The sequence below is a fragment of the Heteronotia binoei genome, chromosome 5, assembly GCF_032191835.1.
Source record: "Heteronotia binoei isolate CCM8104 ecotype False Entrance Well chromosome 5, APGP_CSIRO_Hbin_v1, whole genome shotgun sequence".
NCBI classification, from domain to species: domain Eukaryota; kingdom Metazoa; phylum Chordata; class Lepidosauria; order Squamata; family Gekkonidae; genus Heteronotia; species Heteronotia binoei.
The window spans coordinates 7,681,387-7,702,394 of record NC_083227.1 but is presented as its reverse complement, the minus strand read 5'-3'; the positions used below and the strand labels follow the sequence as shown (position 1 = coordinate 7,702,394).

The window sequence follows — 21,008 nt, the reverse complement described above, 5'->3', positions numbered from 1 at the left end:
GTGGGCCAGAGACCAGTTCCCAGGCGGTGGCCCTGGCCGAAGGCTTCCTCCTGAGTCAGGCAGAGGAGAAGAGGCAGACAGAACAGGTGAGGGGATTCCCTCCAGGTATGTCCAGTTCAAGCAACAACATTTAGCCTTCTTAAATTTCCCAGCAAGATAGTAGCGCAAAGCTTTTTCTACTAGTGATTTTCTGACCCCTGTAGATAACTCGCCAAATCTGCTGATAGAAGGGTGCAGGAGTGGGGCAGGATCCCTTCCTTGGTCTCTTTTCCATTCCATCTCTTACCCCTCTCCCTTGCTACTGTTTCAGATGCAGGGATCACCTTTGAAGATGGAAGCTGCAATCCCTGAGGCAGAAGGAGCTTCCTTGGAGCAGGGGCAGAGGGTGCAGGCGGTGGAGCGTGCCCAAGATGCCCTCTCCTGTGGTAAGGACTCCTTGTGCCTGGATGCAGTTGGAAAGTTGAACAAAAGAGGAAGGAGATCACAGAACAGAGTGAGAAAGCAAAGAGATACTGCGTTCTGAAAGACGCTAAACAATTGGATGGAATTGGGGCAGCCCACGAATGTGATGGGTAGAGAGTTGAGGACAGTACACAAATACATATTCATACAGACAACATAATTTGTGGCACTCAGTGTCCGCTAACTGTGATGCCTCTAACAGGGGAATTAGACAAAGTTCAGGAGGTCACTGTCTCCCATTAACTAAAAAATTCATATCTCACCTACCTTCCATCAAAGGTCCCAGGTTGCCTGAGGACAGGGGGAAGGTAGAGAAACCTCAGCAGAGCTCTGAAAACCAGTTCCTAGGTGCCAATAATCTGGGGGAAATTTGGCTTCTGGACCTGTACTTGTGAAGGGTCATCTGGGAGGCTGCTGTGGGCAGCAGGGTGCTGGAATAGGGGTGGCAGGCTATGGCCTGGCCCACCCAGGAGCTTTGGGGAGGGGCTAGGGTGGGACCTGGGACAGATGTGATATCATGTTGAAGTTGTGTCTGGCTGAAAACCTGGCTGAGAAGTTAGCATGTCCAAAGATGGTCCAAAAACTCATTCATATTACCCTCCAGCCTCCAGAACTGCTCCAGTCATGTCTGGACCAATGTGACAGTGATGTTTCATGCTGTAGCATTTCCACTACCCCCTTTCCCTCCCTGGAGAGCAAACGCAAGTCTCCCAGAAGTCTGAAATATGTTGGCAGGATTTATAATCCCAGAGGCTCATAAGTCCCTGACGCTTCTCTTCTGCCTTCCCCAGAATGTAGTAAAAAGTGTTTAAAAATGGAGAGTGCAAGGTTTCACAATCCTGGGAAAGGGGTGTGTGAAGCAGGGAACAAATAAGCAAACACCCTCTCTCCCTCCCTTGTCTCAGGAACAGGCACTGAAGAGATGCCGTTGAGCCGTTGTCCTTTCCAAGGTGCGGAAACAGCTGCTGCACCTCCAATCCAGGTAGGAGAGATGAGCAGGGGGAGCACAGGCTGGGTCCCTCCTCCTTTCTCAGGGGAGCTTTTCCTCCTTCAGTTTCTACAAGGGGTCCGTGAGAGAGATCCTCTGAATGCCATTCCATTTACTCATCCCAAGCCTTACTTTCTGAACCATCGCAGACTACTCCCTTCCGGTGTGCAAATTCTGCCTGGCATGATCTCTGACGAGAGAAGCTTCTTTTGCTTTCAGGCTCCCTTTTCCTTGGAGGAGGTGTTCGTCTCTTTCACGGAGGCAGAGTGGGCCCTGCTGGATCCGGGACAAAGAGCTGTGTACAGGGAAGTCATGCTGGAGAGCTATGGGAACGTGGCCTCTCTGGGTAAGGATCTTTCCTAGGTGCCAAAGGTGCAAATTGCTGCCATTGTGATGAGGAATAAATCCAAATATTGAATAGCAATACACAGGGCTTTTTTTGTAGCAGGAACTCCTTTGCATGTTAGGCCACCCACCCCTGATGTAGCCAGTCCTCTAAGAGTTTACAGGGTTCTCCTTACATACAAGGCCTACTGTCAGCCCTTGGATGATTGGCTACATCACGGGTGTGTGGCCTAATATGCAAAGGAGTTCCTGCTACAAAAAAAGCCCTGGCAATACACCATTTTGAGGCCTGTCCCACTACTTGGGGAGGGGCTGTGGCTTAGAGGAAGAGCATCTGCTTGGAATGAAAAGATCCCCAGTTCAATCAGCACCATCTCCAGAGAAAAGGATCAGATAGGAGGTGAAGGGAAAGACTCTGCCTGAGACCTGGAGAGCCGATGCTGGACTGAGTAGATAATACTAACTTAAAGGGACCAAGGGTCTGATTCAGTATAAGGAAACTTCATGCATTCATAGAATCATAGAATTGGAAATGACCTTCAGGGTCATCAAGCCCAACCCCCTGCTCAGTTTAGCATCAGTGTGGTCCCCAACCTTTTTGGCACCAGGGACCAGTTTTGTGGAAGACAATTTTTCCACGGATGCGGGGAGGGGGGTGGGATGGTTTCGGGATGATACAACTGTCCACTTTATTTCTATTAGTTTGGTGTGGTGGTGAAGTGTGTGGACTCTTATCTGGGAGAACCGTGTTTGATTCCCCACTCCTCCACTTGCAGCTGCTGGAATGGCCTTTGGTCAGCAATAGCTCTTGCAGAGTTGTCCTTGAAAGGGCAGCTTCTGGGGAGAGCTCTCTCAGCCCCACCCACCTCACAAGGTGTCTGTTGTGGGGGAGGAAGATAAAGGAGATTGTGAGCGGCTCTGAGACTCAGAGTGGAGGGCAGGATATAAATCCAATGTCGTCATCTCCTTCTCCTCCAGAAGCAATGGGTTGAAATTAATTCAAAAGAGTTTCCGGCTCAACATTAGGAAGAACTTCCTGACCGTTAGAGCGATTCCTCAGTGGAACAGGCTTCCTCGGGAGGTGGTGGGCTCTCCTTCCTTGGAGGTTTTTAAGCAAAGGCTAGATGGCCATCTGACAGCAATGAAGATCCTGTGAATTTAGGGGGAGGTGTTTGTGAGTTTCCTGCAATGTGCAGGGGTTGGACTAGATGACCCTGGAGGTCCCTTGCAACTCTATGATTCTATGATTCCTCCTCACTGTAATATATAATGAAATAATTATACAACTCATAGCCTGGTTGCTAACAGGTCACTGATCGGGACCAGTCCACGGACCAAGGGGTTGGGGACTCCTGGTGTAGAACATCTGTGACAAGAGCCGGTTTGGTGTAGTGGTTAAGTGTGCGGACTCTTATCTGGGAGAACCGGGTTTGATTCCCCACTCCTCCAATTGCACCTGCTGGCATGGCCTTGGGTCAGCCATAGCTCTGGCAGAGGTTGTCCTTGAAAGGGCAGCTGCTGGGAGAGCCCTCTCAGCCCCACCCACCTCACAGGGTGTCTGTTGTGGGGGAGGAAGGGAAAGGAGATTGTGAGCTGCTCTGAGACTCTTCAGAGTGGAGGGCGGGATATAAATCCAATATCTTCTTCTTCTTCTTTGTCTAGTCGCTGCTTTCAGACTGCCAGAGAGGGGGATCTCACCACCTCCCTAGGTATCTGATTCCACAGCAGAAAAACACTTACTATGAAAAGTTTTTCCTAATATCCAACAGGTAGTTTCCTACCCTTAATGTAAACCCATGGCTGTGAGTCCTCCCCACCTCCCCAGGAGAGTCCCAGGCTCAATCCCCAGAATCTGCAGGGGAAAGGATCAGGTTGGAGGTGATTGAAAAACATCTGCCTGAGACCCTGGGAAACAGCTGCTGGGCTGAGCAGACTGACTTCAACGCATCAAGGCTCTGATACAATATAAGGCAGCTTCATGAGTTTGTAGGAGCTCCGTGGCGCAGAGTGGTAAAGCTGCAGTACTGCAGTTGGAGCCCTCTGCTCACGACCTGAGTTTGATCCCAGCGGAAGCTGGTTCAAGTAGCCGGCTCCAGGTCGACTCAGCCTTCCGTCCTTCTGAGGTCGGTCAAATGAGTCCCCAGCTTGCTGGTGGAAAAGTGTAGATGACTGGAGAAGGCAATGGCAAGCCACCCCGTCAAAAGTCTGCCGTGAAAACATTGTGAAAGCAACGTCACCCCAGAGTCAGAAACAACTGGTGCTTGCACAGGGGACTACCTTTACCTTTACCTTTTGCATGTGTTTGTAGTAGAAAGACAAGGCCGTTTGGTGGAAAAGCAAGAACCAGGCCACTGGCACATCAGGAAAACAGCAAAGATTTATTAACACGCACGGGCTCAGACGGAGTCACATCCAAAAGGGTCTGAGAGCCCCGATTTCATACGGATCATAGCTTTTACACTTGCAGCTTATCAATTACAGTAAATGACAGATCAGTTACAGTAAAGGACAGTCCCATTTCCCATACATCATTATAAGCGTCATTTTACTAAAGGAACAAGGAGGAGACGAGGGGGTTTCCATGCATGGCATCGATGCTGGTAATACTCTTGTAGCAACGCCCTTTATTATAAATATGTTTACTCATTTTGCCTGTACTCATAAGTACTTTCCTAGGTGCTTTACTTAATATACTGGTTCCAGCAAGCTAAAACCGGTTCTAGTTCCTCTTTTGCTAGCTGCCCCTCAGACCACAAGCGAGCGAAGGGGCTACTTCCCTTTTCTACTAGCATTATTTCACATGCTTTATATCAATTTACTCCAGGCCTGCTATATGTTCATGTGGGTGTTCTTGCACCAGGGCAACTGAAAGCAGTGTTGTGACTACCCCAGGGGCGGCCCAAGGGCGAATGGCACCCTAGGCAAACTCCCTCCACAGTGCCCCCCCCTCCCCAGCTGCGCCTCCTCCTCCCTCCCTTCCCTCCCAGCGGGCCATCTAAAGCCACCCACCCCCCGCTGCCGCCGGACATCTGATGAAGAAGAAGATATTGGATTTATATCCCGCCCTCCACTCCGAAGAGTCTCAGAGCGGCTCACAATCTCCTTTCCCTTCCTCCCCCACAACAGACACCCTGTGAGGTGGGTGGGGCTGGAGAGGGCTCTCACAGCAGCTGCCCTTTCAAGGACAGAGGCTCAGAGCGGCCTACAATCTCCTTTCCCTTCCTCCCCCATAACAGACACCCTGTGAGGTGGGTGGGGCTGAGAGGGCTATCCCAGAAGCTGCCCTTTCAAGGACAGAGGCTCAGAGCGGCCTACAATCTCCTTTCCCTTCCCCCCCCAACAGACACCCTGTGAGGTGGGTGGGGCTGAGAGGGCTTGCCCAGCATCCGCCCTTTCAAGGACAGAGGCTCAGAGCGACCTACAATCTCCTTTCCCTTCCTCTCCCACAACAGACACCCTGTGAGGTGGGTGGGGCTGAGAGGGCTCTTACAGCAGCTGCTCTTTCAAGGACAGAGGCTCAGAGCGGCCCACAATCTCCTTTCCCTTCCTCCCCCACAACAGACACCCTGTGAGGTGGATGGGGCTAAGAGGGCTTTCACAGCAGCTGCCCTTTCAAGGACAACCTCTGCCAGAGCTATGGCTGACCCAAGGCCATTCCAGCAGGTGCAAGTGAAGGAGTGGGGAATCAAACCTGGTTCTCCCAGATAAGAGTCCGCACACTTAACCACTACACCAAACTGGCTTTCCTGATGAAGACTACAAACGCGAAAGGCTCACTCAAAGTCAGCGCTGTGGGGCCAGCCAGCTGGCGGGCCAAGGCGGGAAGAAAAGGGCGTGCACCGTCACTCCCTCCTCCCACTTCCTTTCCATCCAGTGCCCTTTCCTTCCCGCTGCGGGCGGGCAGCCACCTGGCCCCGCAGCGCTGTCTTTGAGTGAGTCTTTCGCGTTTGCAGTCTTTATCAGGTCGGTGGCGGTCGGCTTTAGATGGCCCCCCGGGGAGTGCGGTGCTCAAGCGCCGGCTCCCCAGCACTGAAATTGACCAGGGAGGGAAGGGCAGGAGAAGGCAAACTTGGCGTTTGCCGAGGGAGGGGGGGAGCCCAATTTGGCGACCCTTCCTCCCAGCGCCCTAGGCAACCGCCTAGTTTGCCTAGTGGCTGGGCCGGCCCTGGACTATCCCTCAAGCCAGGGAAGGTGCCCTGGAGGGGGTGAGAGGCCCTCAGAAATATTCTGGTCGGGGCAGACTTTCATCTCTCTGTTTGCAGCCTTTCCAGCACACCCTCTCCCCCAGGATGAAATTACAAACATCCGCTCTGCCTGTGATCTGGAAACGATGCTGTCAAGGCTGGAAACCCCTTGGTCCGCGCTCTTTGTACCTGAGCGGCACCCAGTTCACTGGGTACTCAAGGGAAGCGCACACAAGTAAAGCAGACCCCTTTTAAAAATGCATAAAGTTTAATTAAAGGTTTGAAAATAAGAAGCCACAAAGCAGCAGCAGCAGCTCAGCAACAGTAAAAGAAAAGAACACATAACTGTTCTATATAAGATCTCTCTCTCTCTCTCTAAATCAGACTTTTCCCTGCAGCCGCTGTGGCCGGACCTGCCTGTCCCATATTGGTCTTGTCAGCCACCAGCGAGCCTGCAGCAAACGTGGACTATTGCACCCTTCTTAAATCTTCGTTCGCGAAGCCAAGCCGAGAGAGAGGCCTAAGTTACTCTAGAGCAGCGGTCCTCAGCCTTTTTCGCACCAGGGACTGGTTTTGTGGAAGACAATTTTTCCACCGACTGGGGAGGGTTGGGGATGGTTTAGGATGATGCAGCTGTGCACTTTATTTTTATCAGTTTAGTAGTGGTTAAGTGTGCAGGCTCTTACCTGGGAGAACCAGGTTTGATTCCCCACTACTTCACTTGCAGCTGCTGGAATGGCCTTGGGTCAGCCATAGCTCTCGCAGAGTTGTCTTTGAAAGGACAGCTTCTGCGAGAGCTCTCTCAGCCCCACCTACCTCACAGAGTGTCTGTTGTGGGGGAGGAAGATAAAGAAGATTGTGAGCTGCTCTGAGACGCTGAGATTTGGAGTGGAGGGCAGGATATAAATCCAGTGTCGTCTTATTATTATTACATAGTAATATAGAATGAAATAATTATACAACTCACGGCCCGGTTGGTAACAAGCCACGCACCAATACTGGTCCATGGCCCAGGGGTTGGGGACCTCTGCTCTAGAGAGGAGTATTCGTCCTGATGCAGCGAGAAAACACCAAGGCGTACTAGCATACCGTGAACATAATTAGCGTGGCTTCCCTCTCGTCTTTACCTGTATTATAGTTTCTACCTCGCTTGGGTCAGCTGGTCCTAATGAACCAATCAAGGGTTCTCCTTGATGGAATGTTCCAGAGGATGTCAGCAGCATCCTAAATGCCTCGCCTGCCAGTTTGCAGATACAGGTTCTCACGATTAACCAAGGATGACATTCTTGAGTCTGGCCTGAAAAAGATTATGGTGTTAGCTGCAGGGACACACAAATTATGGACACCCCTGAGTCACACCAGGCCACTTAGTAATTATTGCACCCTTGGGGGAACTTGAAACATTGCACCCTTGGGGGAACATTGCCTCACAGTTCCATTCCCCTTACCCTGGGCTTTGATCTTGACCTTCCTGAATAATTTTTAGTCTTCCAATTCTTCCCCGCCCCCCCCATGTATGAATGATCACTTTCCCTCTCTTTGTCCCCCTCTGTCCCTGCAAAAGAAGCCAGAAATATAAGAGAGACTGTGGTGGAGATGGAGAAGAGCCTTACGGTTACACTGCAGAATTCTTCTAGAGCAGGGGTGTCAAACTCATTTTGTTAGGAGGGCCGGATCTGACACAAATGGGACTTTGTGGGGCCAGGCCACGAGTGTCATAAAATATAATTCCAGGTAGCACGGATGTAAACTTTAAAATGGACACAGACAAACCCAATTAAAGGGCTTTAATTTGGTATTTGCTCTCAGCTGCTAGAACATTGTGTGCGCAGTTGTGGAAGCAAGAAAAAATACCAGAGAAATGGGACTGGATTGTGAAAAGTTTTATCGTGGAGTGAGATGGATAAATTAACGAGAACTTTAAGAGACTGTGATTTGGGTGTGTTTAAAAATGAGTGGAAGAAATTTAAAAGATATATATAGAGCAAGAGTGGGACGTAAAAAGACACTGGGCAATTTTTTAACATTGAATGAGAAGAAAAAGACACTGAACTTTGATTGGTTAGGGGTACCTTTATAATTGAATTTAAATATATAACTTCGGGGGAAGTCTAGTAACGGAGGGAGGGGGGGATAGAAAATATCATATGGGTTAGAGATAGTAAGAATATAATTAAATATTGTAACCATATGTTATTAATAAATTGTTAAAACATTAAGATGTTTTTTTTAAACTTAAAACACAAACATGCTTCAAAACTCTTATGAACATATATGAACATATGAAGCTGCCTTATACTGAATCAGACCCTTGGTCCATCAAAGTCAGTATTGTCTACTCAGACTGGCAGCTGCTCTCCAGGGTCTCAAGCGGAGGTTTTTCACACCTATTTGCCTGGACCCTTTTTTGGAGATGCCGGGGATTGAACCTGGGACCTTCTGCTTCCCAAGCAGATGCTCTACCACTGAGCCACCATCCCTTTTCCAATGGTTTAAGCTGGAAAGGTGGAGGACTATGAAGAAAGGTTGAAACGCTTGGGACTCTTTAGCTTGGAGAAACGTCGACTGCGGGGTGACATGATAGAGGTTTACAAGATAATGCATGGAATGGAGAAAGTAGAGAAAGAAGTACTTTTCTCCCTTTCTCACAATACAAGAACTCGTGGGCATTCGATGAAATTGCTGAGCAGACAGGTTAAGACGGATAAAAGGAAGTACTTCTTCACCCAAAGGGTGATTAACATGTGGAATTCACTGCCACAGGAGGTGGTGGCGTCCACAAGTATAGCCACCTTCAAGAGGGGTTTAGATAAAAATATGGAGCACAGGTCCATCAGTGGCTATTAGCCACAGTGTATGTGTGTATATAACATTTTTTGCCACTGTGTGACACAGAGTGTTGGACTTGATGGGCCGTTGGCCTGATCCAACATGGCTTCTCTTATGTTCTTATGTTCTTATGGACTAGTGGAATCTGGCAATGCAATTTTTAAAATAAAACATCAAGAAAAAGCACAAGGCTCTGACTCTGTGGAAACAATGAAACGGCATTGTAAACTTCTCCCCACCCTACTCAGATTGACAAAGCCTTTCCAGTATAGTATCCCCCTTTGGTTGTGGGTTCCCACATTAGAGGACTCAATAGATTAGGTCCATTCAGGAGAGATAAACTGGCTGAAAGCATCAACCCTTGTTTGCAAGGACACAACTGCAGGAAGCATGAATTCCAGCTATCTATCGGAAAGCTGAAAATTGTAACTATCTCCACTCCTTTTGAAGCCATTGCAGAATACCGACAAAGCTGCAAGGAAAATGTGGATCTTAAAATCCACCCCACCTTTTCCTTGCAGCAGCCAGCAAAGAAAGGCAGGAAGAGCCGGGGACTCAGCTTGCAAGCTTCAAAGGGCACTTCAAAGAGCTTTTGAAGCTTCCAGGCTGAAAGTGAAAGAGACTCGACCTTGGATCTTCAAAGAGCCTGGGAGCTGTAAGAGCCTGGGAGCTTGAACATGAACATATGAAGCTGCCTTATACTGAATCAGACCCTCAGTCCATCAAAGTCAGTATTGTCTACTCAGACTAGCAGTGGCTCTCCAGGGTCTCAAACTGAAGTTTTTCACACCTACTTGCCTGGACCCTTTTTTAGTTGGATATGGCGGGGATCGAACCTGGGACCTTCAAAGGGTAAGGACAGGAGGGGGTGGAAAAGAGCCCTGTGGGCCTAATCAACGTCTTGGGCAGGCTGGATGCGGGCCTGGTGTTTGACACCCCTGTTCTAGAGGATCCTAAGAGCATATTTCCATCCTGAATGAGCTAGCTGAGGGTGAGAATCCATCATTTTTATGTCAAGGGAACGGGCAAGGAATAGCCATAGGGCAGGGGTGGCCAATGGTAGCTCTCCAGATGTTTTTTGCCTACAACTCCGTCAGCCCCAGCCATTGGCCATGCTTGTTGGGGCTGACGGGAGTTGTAGGCAAAAAACATCTGGAGAGCCACTGTTGGCCACCCCTGCCATAGGGGATTCCTGATTCATTTCTGAACAACATTTAATTTGGTAAAAATATAGAGGCTGGTGGGTAAGGAGGGAGGGAGGCCTTCTGGAAGCCTGAAATCTAGAGGCTCTGAAGCTCATTCTGGACAAGAGCTCAGCTGAGGTTCTCACGGGTGGAGGAGATATCCTTAAATACTAGATATTCTTGGGAAAATATGGACATGTGGTTAAGATCAGCCAAACTAATGAGTCCAAAGGGCCTCCAGTCCTTTCCTCCTGTAGTCATATAGATGTTGTTGGATATTACCAGACTTCCCAAGTGCTCTCTCTTTTTTCCAACAGAGGGTGATCAGAGAAATGTGGAAGGTGAAGAACTTCATCAGCAAATGCCAGATAGAGTTAACGATGAAGACTTGAATAAAGATGTCAGGAATCAAGGCGGAGGTTATAGAAAGAAAAGCAACGGTATTGTTGAGAAGCATGATCAAAGAAAACAGAATGTACATTTTCCAAAGCAGAGGACAGTAAAGCCAGGGAAATCTATTCAGCGTGGAAAGAATTTCAGAGAGTGTGGGAAAAGATTCAGTAAGAGTGGCTGTCTTCAACAGCATCAGAGAACCCATATAAGGGAGAAACCTTTTGAGTGCTCAGAGTGCGGTAAGAAATTCAGTCAGAGAGGCCATCTTCAGCTTCATCAGAGAACCCACACAGGAGATACACCTTTTGAATGCTCAGTGTGTGGAAAGAAATTTAGTAGGAGTGACAATCTTCAAATACATCAGAGAATCCACACAGGGGAGAAACCTTTTGAATGCTCAGAGTGTGGAAAGAGATTTAGTCAAAGTGGCAATCTTCAACATCATCATAGAACCCACACAGGGGAGAAACCTTTTGAATGCTCAGAGTGTGGAAGGAGATTCAGTATGAGTGACAGTGTTCAACTGCATCAGAGAACCCACACAGGGGAGAAACCTTTTGAATGCTCAGAGTGTGGAAAGAGATTTACCCAGAATGGCAATCTTCAACTACATCAAAGAACCCACACTGGTGAGAAACCATTTGAGTGTGCAGAGTGTGGAAAGAGATTTAGTCAGAGTGGCGATCTTCAACAGCATCAAAGAACCCACACAGGGGAGAAACCTTTTGAATGCTCAGAGTGTGGGAAAAGATATAGTACAAGTAGCAATCTTCACAAACATTATAGAACCCACACAGGGGAGAAACCTTTTGAGTGCTCAGAGTGTGGAAAAAGATTTAGTCAGAATGGTGATCTTCAACAGCATCAGAGAACCCACACAGGGGAGAAACCTTTTGAATGTTCAGAGTGTGGAAAGAGATTCAGTCAGAGCGGCCATCTTCTATGTCATCAGAGAACCCACACAGGGGAGAAACCTTTTGAATGCTCAGAGTGTGGAAAGAGATTCAGTTTGAGTGGCTATCTTCGTAAGCATCAGAAAACCCACACAGGGGAGAAACCTTTTGAATGCTCAGAGTGTGGAAAGAGATTCAGTACAAATTGCAGTCTTCAAAAACATCATAGAACCTATACGGGAGAAACCTTTTGAAAGCTCAGAGTGTGAAAAGAGAGTATGAGTGGCAGTCTTCAAAAGCCTCAGAAAACCCACCCAGGGGAGAAACCTTTTGTGTGCTCAGATTGTTGAAAAAAAATTAGTCAGAGTGGCCATCTTCAACAGCGTCAGAGAACCCACACAGGGGAGAAATGTTATGAATACCCAAGTGTGGAAAGAAATTCAAGGAGAAGGGGATTTTCAAGAGCATCAGAGAACACACACAGGGGGAAACCTTTTGAATTCTCAATGTCCAGCCCATCTCACCACACCTGGACTCGTGAATGTTCCCATGGGAGGCTTTCATGACACAAAGACTCCATCCTAATGAATGAGAACACTCCCCCCCCAACTTGCTTATGAGCTGTTGGCCCATCAGCCTCCCTTACTGTAGTAGCAGCTGTTCTCTCAGCTGTTCTCTCAGCTGTTCTCTCAGAGGGCCCTACGAAGGTAAGTGAAGCATGCAATGGGAGAGGTCCAAGAAGAAGTGTGATGCACTACTGCAGCAAAGAACCCACACAGGGGAGAAACCTTTTAAGTTCCCAGAGTGCGGGAAAATATTCCATTAGAGTGGCACTCTTCGACTATATCAAAGAACCACACAGAGGAAAAAAACTTTTGAGTGCTCAGAGTGTGGGAAAAGATTTAGAGTGGCACTTTTCAACTGCTTCAAAGAACCCACACATAGGGAGAAAACATTGGAGTGCTCAGATTGTGAAAAGAGTTTCAGTCAGTGTGACAATTTTGAAAAGCATGTAGGAACCCATATAAGGGAGAAACCTTTTGAATGCTCAGAGTGTAGAAAGAGATTCTGTTGCAGAAGCACTCTTTGATGGAAACTGAGAACCCACACAGGGAAGACACAATTTTAATGTTTGTTGCATTGAAAGTGATTCAGTCAGAGCGGTATTCTTCTGCTTCATTGAGGAACCCACACAAGGAAGATGTAACTGCTTAGCCTGTAAAAAGAATTTTTCTCCTAATTCATACCTGAGAGACAACCACAAACCTAAAGAAGTGTTGACAAGATGTTAACTGCTGTAAAAGGCTTGAATGTACAGAAGAAATCTTACCCTAATTAGAAAGAAATGTTATAGGTGCAGAGACTGTGGAAAGAGCTTTAGCCATGTTCAAAATCCCAGAAAGATCCCACAGAGAAGAAAACAAGGATGGGCAATGGGATCTGCAGGTCAGAAAATCAGCAGATCTCTCTTTTGGAATCAGAGAGTCTGTCCAAGAGAGGGAATCTCATCAATGCTCTGTATGTGGGAAGAGCCTGAGGCACAAATCTTACTTACATATTCCTCAGAGAACCCATGAAAGGGTGAAACTCTGTTATAGCTGGTTCTCATGAGGTTCTTCAAAAGACCTGGTGTTGGTTCAGAAAGTCTGAGAACGTAGTTTCACAAAAAGGGGCACTTTTACTGGTTCCCCTCTGTGGAACTCGTTACTTCAGGTTATCTGCCGATCTAACTCTGATCTCTTCAAAACTGGTGAAAACAGTTCCTTTCCCAGATCCTGTGAAGGAATAAACAATTTGAGGGTAACAAACATCTACAGCCTCTCTGCTGCTGGTGTAAATATATTGTGACCAGCTGGCATCCTTAATTCACAAACATTTTTATCTGAGGAGCAGTTCTAGAGAGGCATATCTCAACCCTAATCCCTTTGTAGTTGAGCCTGCTGTAAGCTTTTTTGGGGGGGATCTCACCACTTTGAAGCCAAAAGCATTCTGGCAGTAGGTTTAATTTGGGCTGAAAGAAACAGGTTGTGTTCCCTAACCCAAGAACTCAGTAAGTTCAGTGGGCCTCATAAGGTACGATGGAGAATTGATCCAAGGGTATGTGGCACTTTGGGAAGGGGCTGTTTTTAAGGTATTAGCACCAAATTTGTTCCATCACTGCCTCTCCTCAGCCCCCCTCCCCCTCAACATTTTCAAAAGGTTGGACCAGGAGTCCAATCTATGGGACCTAAAGAAGGTGGCCTTCTCTTCCATTTTTCTCCTGGCGGGGAGAAGGGAGCTGAAGGAACTGTCCTCAATCTCTTCTTTCTCCAAGCCACACAACACCATGACAAGTGAATTCTGAAGGCACGGTGTACTCACCATGGAGTCACCTGGAGAAGGCAGGCATCAAAAGGAACAGTCCCTTTAAATTCAGATAGCTGAATCAGCATCCCAGAATCATAGAGAGCCCAGAAGCATTCTCACAATAACCAACATGCTGATATTTTGGCATACACGGCTGCTTATCAAAACCCAGATCTTCTCCATTGTGGCTGTCTCTTTGGATAGGGCTCCCTGAAGAGGTAGGGGTGGGGCCCTGCTCAGAGATCTTCAGGAGGGGCCGAAAGGCCTGATGGTTTGCCAGGACTTTTATGTGGGTTCGAATTCCAAGTATCTCATAAGGGAGTGAGGGGGAGACCTGTGAAGTTTGCAATTGTATTTTGGGGTTCAACTGGAAATGTTTATTATTGTAAGCTGCCTTGAGCTACAAGGGAGAGCTGGACCATTGCCACCATGGAGTGGTGCTTGGTTGAGGGTGTCACGACCTAGGAAGGTGTTACTAATTGCTGCCACCACTCTGGGTTAAAGGTCTCCCTTGAGAAGGTCCAGAGTACCCTCCCAAGCCCCCTTTAGGTTAGACCAAATAATAGGTGTGAGGACCAGGCAGATTGAACAACAACAAAAAGGTTTTATTTTAAAAGAGAAGTTCCGTGCAATATAAACAAACAAGATGCATTAAAGAGTAAAAGGGTGAAGGGAAAATAAACAAATGCCCTAACACATCTATCTATACAGTCCCTACGCCAATGCCAACACTTAACCCCTTGGGTAAGGGAACTTTCCCCTGCTGCAGGCTCTCTAGGCTACGGCCTGTTTCCAGCTCAGCCTTCCAGGAAAAGACCACCCCCTGCCTGGGGTTGGCCCTTTTATGCCCTCCTCCCAGGCCCCACCCCTCTCTGGGCCAATTTCCCTCTTCCCAGTAATTCCTAAGCAGGCTTCCTTGAGGCTTGCAGGCCTTGCTAGGCCCAGGATCATGACAGAGGGGATGGAGGGCCAAGGAGCCAGATGTCACAGCAGCCAGTTATGAGGGAGAAGCATGGGTCATCTTTCTGTTGAGATGAGCGACTCCTTCTGAGGGCTTCCCTTGATACTGCCTTCCAGGATTCAAAGGTTGACTGTGTCTGAACCTGGAGGTTCCCTTTAATCATGCTGTCTAGTATCAGTTATTAGACCTCTCCTCCATGGATCTATGTAATCCCCTTTTAAAGCTGTCGGTGCCTGTGGCCATCACTACATCCTTTGCAAGCAAATTTCATTTCATTTTATTTGATTTATATCCCGCCCTCCCCACCGAGGTGGCTCAAATTTCACATTTGACTCACTCACTGTGTAGAGAACTATTTCCTTTGTCCATCCTGAATCTACTTCCTGTCAGCTTCATTAGATGCTCTCAAGTTCTAGTAATTTGAGAGGGGGGGGGGAGAGTTCTCTTTGTCAGTTCTCTCCATCCTCTGCATAATTTTATAACCCTCAATCGTTCCCCCTTTAGTCATCTGTTTTCTAAACTGAATAGTCCCCAAATCATCAGCCTTTCCTCATAGGAAAGTTTCTCTAACCCCTAAACACTTTGGTTGCTCTCTTCTATACTTTTTCTACCTCTGCAGTGCCCTTTTTCAGATATGGTGGCTAGAGCTGTATTCCAAATGAGGCAACTCCATACATCTATACCTGGGATATTATAGATCTAAGGGGCATTATAAATCTACCTTCCACGCTCCAAAGATGTTCAGTGTTTTTCTCCTGCATTGTTTGTTGCACAATATGATTGGAAGTGTCCTCATGACCTGAATCCCTTAGTAAGTCACATTCTTAGATGGAATTTCTTTCCAGTCCCCAGAGCTCTTTCCAGTGAGAATTCTTTGATGCTGCAGAAAGCGCTCACAGACACTGCAGCTGACATTTGCTTCAGTCTTGTATGAAATTTTCTGCTTAATAAGGTTCCCACTGGGACTGGAGTCCTTTTCATACTCTAGATATTGATAAGATTTATCTTATGAGCAAGTTTTCTGATACTTAGTAAAGCTGGGGTGGCGGGGAGCAGGACAGACGTCATAATTTTCTAGAACAGTGTTTCCCATTTGCAGGATCGTGACCTGGTACCGGGTCACGGAAGCCTCACTACCGGGCCACAAGAAAAGCCAAAGCTAGCCCTGCCCTCAGCAAAGCTAGCCCCCCCCCCCCCCGTCTCTGTGTTGTGCAGAGAGGAGCTAGGTTGCCTCTCCTTCCTTCTCCCCCCTTGCAATGTTTGGGAGAAAAGCTGGCATCCATTGGCACTTTAGACCCATGAAGTGTTCTTCAAGGTATGAGCTTTCATGTGCCTTGTAGTATGTTCTTTTGGGGAGATTTCCCTGGGAGGCCTGGGCGGCAAAGAAGGGTGTGTGTGTTTTTTTCAGCTGGGAGGGGTGGAGAGTGGGCATTCCAGTAGCTGTTTTTTTTACTAAATGTCCCCTGGGCAGAATTTTTGCTGGCTGGGGTCATCTGGAAGTGACATCACAGGAAAAGATGGAGTTTTGGTTCAGTGTACCCCGGAAGTGACATCACTTGGTCCTTGGCACCACAGGAAATGACATAATTCCTGTCTCCCGGCTCCACCCCCAAAGTCTCCTGGCCCAACCCCCAAATTTTAGTGGGCCATGAAGGAGAAGTGTAAAAATAACCGGGCCACGGGAAAGAAAAGTTTGGGAAACCCTGTTCTAGAAGGTTCCAGTGAGCACGTGCCTGAAGGTTTGAGAGTACAATTGATCTAGAGACCAGAGAGAAGCCATGTTAACGTCATGATTTTGTTGAACTGAGGTCTGGACTATGCTAAGGTCACATTTCAGTGAACGGCATTGTAGAAACCACTTATGCCTCTACTCCAAGTCTGTGGGACTTTTAAGAGTCTGCCATCTAACACCTGGTACCAAAATATTAGATAGAAAAGTTAGCTTTCTTGTTTTATGCTGCAAGGCTACAGGGATTGTTTTGCCTGCTATTAAGATTGTTCTGTAAATATTTAATAAACCTTATCTATTTTGCTAAGAACTGGTTTGTTGTGAATATCTCTCCTTGGAGATGCAGAGAGCCCAGGCTCGGGTTTGTTGACAGGGTGGTTGCTTGAGGAGTTCAAGGCCCAGAGTGGAATGACAGTCCCTGGAATTAGCAGAAGTGTTCTGGGACTGGAATGACAGCCCCCAGAGTGGAATGACAGTGGGAGATGTGTTCTGGTATGGAAATTACAGGCCACAGCGTGGAATGACTGTGTCTGGAAGTAGCAGAAGTATTCCAGAACTCAAAGGACAGGCCTCAGCATGCAATGCTAGTCCCTGGGGATAGCATTCTGACCCAAGAATGGAATGACTGACCTCGGAAGTAGCAGAAGCAACCTGGGACCGGAATGACAGCCCCTGGGTGTGTAGCAAGAGTGTTCCAGAACTGGCATGACAGGCCTCACAGTTGAATGACAGTCTCTAGAAGTAGTAGAAGTGTTCTGGGACTGCAGTGACAGGCCCCAGAGTGGAATGACAGGCCCGGGCACTAGCAGGAGTGTTGAGACTGGAAAGGTTACCACCAATATAGGCATGACAGTCCTTCGTGGTAGGAGATATGTTCTGGGACTGAGATGACAGCCACCAGAGTGGAATGACAGCCTGTGACGTTGCAGAAGCCTTTTGGGACTGGAATGACACACACACACACACCGAGTGGAATGACAGTGCTCTGGAAGAGAATCAGTGTCCTGGGATTAGAATAGTGCTGCCAATCCCCAGGTGGGGGCAGGGGATCTCCCGGTTTGGAGGCCTTCCCCCCGCTACAGGATCATCAGAAGGAGGGGGAGGGAAATGTCTGCTGTGCACTCCTTATTCCCTATGGAGACCAATTCCCATAGGGTATAATGGAGAATTGATTTAGGGGTATCCGGGGCTCGGGGAGGGCTGTTGTTTGAGGCAGAGGCACCAAATTTTCAGCTTAGCATCCAATGCATCTCCTCAAAACACCTGCCAAGTTTCAAAAGGATTGGACCAGGGGGTGCAATTCTGAGTCCAAGAAGAAGGTGCACCTATCCTTCATTATTTCTAATGGAGGGAAGACATTAAAAAGGTGTGCAGTCCCTTTAAATGTGATGGCCAGAACACCCTTTGGAGTTCAATTGTGCTTGTCACAACCTTGCTTCTGGCTCCACCCCCAATGCCTCCTGCCACAACCCCCAAAGTCCCCAGATATTTCTTGAATTGGACTTGGCAATCCTATATTACAATGATTGGTCTCAGAGTGGTATGATGGTCCCTAGGAATAAAATCAGTACTTTGGGGCTGGGATGACACACACACACACACACCCAGCGGCGTGATGTCCCCAAGGTACAGAATCAGTGCTCTGGGAGTGAGATGATTGCCCCCAGAGTGGAATGGCAGGTTGCTGGAGTGTCCTGCCATTGGATATGATAGAGGTTTACAAGATAATGCATGGGATGAGAAAGAAGTACTTTTCTCCCTTTCTCACAATACAAGAACTCGTGGACATTCGATGAAATTGCTGAGCAGTCAGGTTAAAACGGATAAAAGGAAGTACTTCTTCACCCAAAGGATGATTAACATGTGGAATTCACTGCCACTGGAGGTGGTGGCGGCCACAAGCATAGACAGCTTCAAGAGGGGGTTAGATAAAAATATGGAGCAGAGATCCATTAGTGGCTATTAGCCACAGTGTGTATACATATATGTGTGTGTATAATTTTTTTTGGCCACTGTGTGACACAGAGTGTTGGACTGGATGGGCCATTGGCCTGATCCAACATGACTTCTCTTATGTGACACAGAGTGTTGGACTGGATGGGCCATTGGCCTGATCCAACATGGCTTCTCTTCTGTTCTTACGTGACACAGAGTGTTGGACTGGATGGGCCATTGGCCTGATCCAACATGGCTTCTCTTATGTTCTTACGTGACACAGAGTGTTGGACTGGATGGGCCATTGGCCTGATCCAACATGGCTTCTCTTATGTGACACAGAGTGTTGGACTGGATGGGCCATTGGCTTGATCCAACATGGCTTCTCTTCTGTTCTTACGTGACACAGAGTGTTGGACTGGATGGGCCATTGGCCTGATCCAACATGGCTTCTCTTATGTTCTTACGTGACACAGAGTGTTGGACTGGATGGGCCATTGGCCTGATCCAACATGGCTTCTCTTATGTTCTCTCCTACCCCCAGGGGCTGTTCTAAAACGATACCTTCTGTCTCTTGCTCTGAACCAGGAGGTTTCTGTTTGTTTTAATGTGTTCCTTTATTGGTCTTAATGTTTTAAGTATTATAAATTTACTAAAATAATAAAATTCCCCTCTGGGGCATGAGATTCTTGTCTCTCTGGGCCCAGAGTTCTTGTATTGTGAGAAAGGGAGAAAACGACTTCTTTCTCTACTTTCTCCATCCCATGCATGATCTTGTAAACCTCTATCATGTCACCCCGCAGTCGACGTTTCTCCAAGCCCCAAGCGTTATAACCTTTCTTCGTAGGGAAAATGTTCCAACCCTTTAATCATTCTAGTTGCCCTTTTCTGGACTTTCCCCAATGCTATAATATCCTTTTTAAGGTGCGGCGACCAGCACTGCACACAGTATTCCAAATGAGACCGCACCATCGATTTATACAGGGGCCTTTATGATACTGGCTGATTTGTTTTCAATTCCCTTCCTACTAATTCCCAGCATGGCGTTGGCCTTTTTTTTACTATACTGCCCGGGTTCTCTACTTTTCATTATACTGCCCAGGTTCCTCCACGCATGCAGGCAGATAAAAATGCAAAAATACAAAGAAGGGGGAGGGGGGGGGATCAGCCTCCCCTGAGGCTACAGCACACAGCAGCCGCCACATCCTGCGAATCCCCCATTTCCTTCCAGGATGCTGCAAGCTCCTATTGTCTCCTTCGCAGAAAGGAGTCCCACTTTCGACGGAAGTCTCGCCCCAGCAGGAGTCCGGGAGTGCAGCGACTGGCGTCGCTCTTCCCTACACGTGTTTCCACCTCCCGGCACCCGAAACTGCAGCGGGACTCCGTTCCTGGGTGCGCATCGTTGCTGCGCCCTGGCTGTGGCGTAGAGAGCTCCCGCAAGTAAGGAAGGGAAGGTGGGGGGCTTTCCCTTGGGGGAGGAGGGGGCGAGTTTGGATTCCGCCTTGTCTGGGGGGGCCCAAGGGAAGCCCAGCCAACCTGGGGTGGGGGCGGTAGTCCGGTTCGCCCCCCCTTTTGCTGGCGCCACGATGGGTTTGCATTTGGGCACCTTTGGGGGTTGCGCTTCTTGCAGGGCCTGGGCTGGAGACCCGGGAGGGGGGGCTGGGAAAGGCAGCGGGGGTGGGGGGTGGGGGTGGAGGAGGATTTGGGAGGATGCAAGGAGGATTTGTGCCTCGCTTGAGACAGGCTCGCCAACCTCCAGGGAGGTCTGGATTGGAACCAAGCATCGAAATAATGAACGCAAAAAGATTTGCGGGACGCAGCTTGATAATCTGATTACAACATTTTCAAGACAAAAACTTGTGAACTGAAAAACGAGGAGTTTTTCAGGAGTGAAATGCAACCCGAGGAGTGAAATGTCAAAAATCCAACCTAATGACAATAAAGTGACCATTAACAATTCTATCAAAACTGCATTAATTCCTTTATTAATGGTCCCAATAAAGTGACCATTAACAATTCTATCAAAACTGCATTAAGAAGAAGAAGATGATATTGGATTTCTATCCCGCCCTCCACTCCGAAGAGTCTCAGAGCGGCTCACAATCTCCTTTACCTTCCTCCCCCACAACAGACACCCTGTGAGGTGGGTCGGGCTGGAGAGGACAACCTCTGCCAGAGCTATGGCTGACCCAAGGCCATGCTAGCAGGTGTAAGTGGAGGAGTGGGGAATCAAACCTGGTTCTCCCAGATAAGAGTCCGCACACTTAACCACTACACCAAACTGGCTCTCCATTAAGTCCTTTATTGAAGTCCTTTTCATAGCGTCCATTGCCAGCATCTTAAAAATTCATCCGTTCCAACGGACTGAATTATAGTGCTGGTCCTCCAGATGTAATTTCACAGGAAAAGTTTCTATGTTTTCAACATTTCCCCCCCCCCCCCCAGTCATGCCAAATTTATTGGCCTCCGATATTCATACAGGAACTTTTCGAGTGCGAAGTTGAAGTGGGTATGAAGCAAGCCTATAGCTGGAACGTGCCTTTTACTTCTGTTTCAGGGAAAACCCTTCCTCAGAGAGGCATATCCCACTGTAGGTGTCTTATCATTTATCACTTGCGCGCAGCACTCAAGCGCGGAGAAAATCTGCTTGGTTTCAGATTTTCACTGTGATACTCTAGGCGTTTCAAAGCTCCACGGAGAGCGTGGAGATCTGCATTAACAACAGGCATCTCCAGACTTCACATGATGGTGATGGTATT

The 21,008-nt window shown here is 48.0% G+C and overlaps 1 pseudogene; it reads left to right on the top strand.

Moving 5' to 3' along the window:
* LOC132571611 (zinc finger protein 420-like) overlaps positions 1 to 11,451 on the top strand; it is a 31,428-nt pseudogene extending 19,977 nt beyond the window's left edge.
* Positions 11,452 to 21,008: the final 9,557 nt, after the last annotated feature.